General features: G+C 41.4%; 1 non-coding gene across 1 annotated transcript; it reads left to right on the top strand.

Moving 5' to 3' along the window:
- Nucleotides 1-660: 660 nt before the first annotated feature.
- Nucleotides 661-767, top strand: LOC141662453 (small nucleolar RNA R71). Its single transcript, XR_012550569.1, has one exon. It is a non-coding gene; the product is annotated as a small nucleolar RNA R71 (small nucleolar RNA).
- The last annotated feature ends 4,030 nt before the right edge of the window (nucleotides 768-4,797 follow it).

Here is a 4,797-nt window from a genome sequence, read left to right as displayed (position 1 = left end):
TGACCGATTTGATTTTTTAAGGTCTTGATAGAAACCGCCTGACTCTTGCATAACAGCTTAAGTTCCTCAAAATCAGCACTAGTAGGTGCAGCTGCACTTCCCTGTTGAGGATATGGTTGCCTTTGCACATACTGCTGTGGTTGCTGGAATTCAGGTGGATTAAACTGTTTACTCACACCTTGCTGATATGGTGGCTGAATAGCATTCTGATTGTTACTCCAGCTGAAATTTGGATGATTTCTGTTATTAGGATGATAAACAGCTGGCACAGGCTGCTATTGTCACTGATAATTATTCACATACTGAACAGATTCATTGACAAGAGAACACTGATCCATAGTATGAGAACCTGCACAAAGCTCACAAACCATAGCTATTTGATTAACTCCATACGTAGCTAGAGAGTCAACCTTCATCGACAGCGCTTGGAGCTGCGCTGCTATAGCGGTGGCTGCATCGACTTCCAGAATACCTGCTACCTTCACAGGCGTCATCCTCTGAGTTGGGTTTTGATGCTCATTTGCAGCCATAGTCTCGATAAGATTATAAGCCTCATTATAGCTTTTAGCCCATAAGGCGCCTCCAGCTGCTGCATCGAGCATGGGCCTAGATTGGGCCCCCAAACCATTATAGAAACCAGTGATAACCATCCAATCGGGCATTCCATGATGTGGACACTTCCTCAATATTTCCTTGTAGCGTTCCCAAGCTTCGTACATAGATTCTGAAGGTTGCTGCGCAAAATGAGTAAGAGCACTCCTCATAGCAGTAGTCTTTGCCATCGGATAAAACTTCACCAGAAACTTTTGCGCAAGATCTTGCCAAGTAGTGATGGACCCAGCTGGTTCAAAATGTAACCAGTCCTTAGCTTTGTCCCTCAGTGAGAATGGGAAAAGCCTCAGCTTGATAGCCTCATCAGTCACGCCATTATACTTAAAAGTGCTACAGATCTCGACAAAATTCCTTATATGCATGTTGGGGTCTTCAGTTGCAGCTCCTCCAAAAGAAACAGAATTCTGCACCATCTGAATAGTGCCCGGCTTGATTTCAAATGTGTTAGCTTGAATAGCCGGATGAAGAATGCTTGACTGAATGTCATCGATTTTTGGCCGAGAAAAGTCCATAAGAGCTGGATCAGCCTGAACAATACGATCACCCATGATTACTGGTTCTTTCTACTCAGTTCCTGAATCCGAATCTTCAAAATCTATTTTTTCCGGAATATCAAGAACTTCGTCTGTCTCCTCAGCTGTATCTAAAGTCCTCTTGCGAGTACGAGAACGAGTTTGCATAAACGCTCTCTTGAGTACCTGAAACACAACCAGAAACAATAAGTAACCACTACGTCCTAATCATTAAGTCCTAATGACCAATGATGGTAAGTACATAAACTAAACAAATATGCCGAGTCCCCGACAGCGACGCCAAAAACTTGTTAGGGAGAAAACACGCGTTAATATTCACGCAAGTATACGCGTTCGCAAGTAATATAGAATACTTTCTAGTTCGTTCCCACAGAGACTCAGACTAATGATTGTTTAATTAAACTCACACACCAATGTATGATTACTTCTCAATGTTAAGACACTAACACTTAGGATTGTTAACTAAATATTAACTACAATTATTTACTTAATTTATCACTTAAATAATACTTCAACTAACAATATTAAAACACTCATGAGATTAAAACTTCATTACTACTTCCTTCAATAGTTATTGTTATTACCTTTAGCATGTAATAGTGATGATATTAATCGAATAACACGAAACTGATAAAAGCCAACTTTCATTGTACTAATACCATTCTACCAAACATCCACAATTAAGATAGAAGTTGAATAGTCATCAATTATGTTGAGTTCCTCTATGTCCACAGAAACTGACAACACAACAATTTGAGCACAAGTTATTCCTTTTTGATTACACAGGGCAAATAAAACTGTTAGAGTTACCCACTAATCATGCACATCGTACATGAACCTATGCTAGCATGGAAAGTTCTAAATCTCAAGATCCACCGTCGCTTCACAAGAGATTAACACCCTATCTTATATATTCGCGACGCACATAAGACGAATATGCACAACCAATACTAGATATCATACAATCATCACACACTAAGGTATTAAACACTCAACTAAAGAATTCCATAGTAAATCCATTGCAACCCCATGATCACAATTAGCCCATAATAGCACTTATCGTCATCATGGGTTCATATGAAATCATGATAAACAAACACAAGAAAATAATAACTAAACTAATTATATTAAACCAGAGTACGTCACAAGAATAAATAGGTTCAAAGTAAGAAAACTAGCATCCAACGTTACAACGAAACAAGAATCACAAGAAAATATGCTTCCTCTTCGTTATTGTGTGCTAAAACGGTCTTCTTCCTTATCTCCTTCGCTCCTTGCTTAATAACACGATCCTCTCTGTGAAAACGTCTCCAAATCTACTTATATACTAGTCCCATAAAACTCAGATTACATAGAAGTTGGAAGCCAAACAGGAGTAGAAGTCTAAAATAAATTATCAAATTTCCCGACCCTGCGCGGCCGCTCAGCATAGATGAGCGAGCGCTCAGCTTCCTGCGCGGCCGCTCAGCATAGCTGAGCGGGCGCTCAGGACCCTTCTGGAAAAATCCTGAGTTTGCTTCGTTTCTTCGTCGTAATCTGCCCCTTTCTTTTCCCTCGCAATGGTGAACACATGCCAAGGCTTATTCTTGATGATTACTCCTCCAAAATGCAACTAATACCCTGAAATGCATAAACACTAGAAAAACACATCAAATACACAAAATACTTGATTTCAAGGCACCAATTTAAGCCATTTTAAGATGTTCTAAGTGGTACAAAATGCCACTTATCACGAGGCTTTGCTACAGAGGTTTCGTACCCGAGTAGTTGTCTCGGATCATGTTCCTCAGGATCCGCTCCTTCCTCCTCCCGAGTCTTCTTCCAGGCCTGCTGAGGACGACAACTCTTTCTCCTCCTCCGAGACGACAGAGACATCTAGCGAGAGCGGAGGGGATGATGATATGGATGCCGAGGGCACTTCAGCTCCTTAGAGCTTTCCCATCCCTGCGTGGCTTGTTTTCTTTATCTTATTTTCAAGACTTTATTTATCAAACTCTTGTAATATTTATTTGATCTATTTTTATTTATGTTTGCATTCCATGCATTTGGTTTTACTTGTCAGGCCATAGATATTTAAACATACTTCGAAAACCTCATGAATTTCCATAAATTGTCTGGGATTCGTCCCTTACACAAGTCTTAATAAACTTCAAAATAAAACTAGAATAAATAGATCCTAAGCAAGAAAAGCTTCAAGGTGCTTTTCAACCTACTCGTCATCTTGACAAATGAGAATCATATTCAGTTGCCCTACACATAGTAAACCTTCAGGTTTTGTGCATGCCAAGTTCTCGGGACTTCAAAACCATCCATCGTCTCCAGCTTGTAGGTTCCTCTACCTTGAACGCTCTTGACTTTGTACGACCCTTCCCAATTCGGGGCAAGCTTCCCTTTCTGTCCTACCCCAGAAGCTTCTATCTTCCTCAAGACTAGGTCACCTTGTTTAAAGAACCTTTCTTTAACCCTTAGGTTGTAGTAGAATGAAGCCTTCTTCTGATACTCTACTATCTTTGCATGCGCCTCATCTCGCACTTCATCGATTAAGTCCAGAGCCAACCTTTGTCCTTCCTCATTTTCCTCAGCATTGAAAGCCTGAATCCTTGGAGAGGAATGTGATATCTCCACGGGAACTACTGCTTCTGCCCCATATGCCAACATGAAGGGAGTTGCTCCAGTCGTGACTCTACAGGTAGTCCTATAGGCCCATAATATTGGAAGTATTTCATCCACCCAATTATTTCTTGACTTTTCGATCCTCTTTTTTAGTCCATCCAGGATTATTCGATTTGCTACCTCTGCTTGCCCATTGGCTTGCGGGTGAGCCACAGAGGTGAACCGTAACTCAATCTCATTTTCTTCACAATACTTCTTGAATTCCTCGTTGTTGAATTGTGTTCCATTGTCGGTGACTAGGATACGGGGAATTCCATACCGACATATAATATTTTCCTACAGGAATTGTGCAACCTGCTTAGTTGTGATCTTGGCCAAGGGTTTGGCTTCAATCCACTTGGTGAAATAATCAATGGCTACAATCAGAAAATTTCTTTGTGTCGTGGCCATGGGGAAAGGCCCCAGAATATCCATTCCCCACATAGCAAAGGGGATGGGTGAGTTGATAGAGGTCAGCATCTCGGGAGGTTGTCTAACAACAGGACATGCTTCTGACAACAATCCCACTTCTTCACATACTCTTTGGCATCAGCCATCATTTCTGGCCAATAGAAGCTTAAACGGGTTACCTTATGAGCCAAGGCCCTGCCCCCCATGTGTTGCCCACAAATACCTTCATGTACTTCTTCAAGAGCCAAACGTGCCTCATCGGGCCTGAGACACCTTAAGTAAGGAACCACGAAAGATCTTTTGTACATAATCCCATCTATCAAAGAATACCTCAATGCCCGAACAGCTAACTTCTGTGCTTCAGTTGCATTGCTTGGCAACCAACCGGTATGAATGTGGGCCTTAATGGGATCCATCCATGACGTCCCCAGGCCTATAGGAGCTACAAGCTTAACATCTATGCTTCGTGTCTTAAAAACACGGAAGTATACATTTCCTGAACTTTCTTCTATCTCGGACGAAGCAAACTTCGATAATGCATCTGCCTTAGCATTTTCCTCCCTCGGAATGTGCTCAACATGACACTCAT

The sequence above is a fragment of the Apium graveolens genome, chromosome 5 (genome assembly GCF_009905375.1).
Source record: "Apium graveolens cultivar Ventura chromosome 5, ASM990537v1, whole genome shotgun sequence".
NCBI classification, from domain to species: domain Eukaryota; kingdom Viridiplantae; phylum Streptophyta; class Magnoliopsida; order Apiales; family Apiaceae; genus Apium; species Apium graveolens.
Note: the sequence above shows the minus strand (reverse complement) of the source record. Positions and strands in the feature narration are given on the sequence as shown.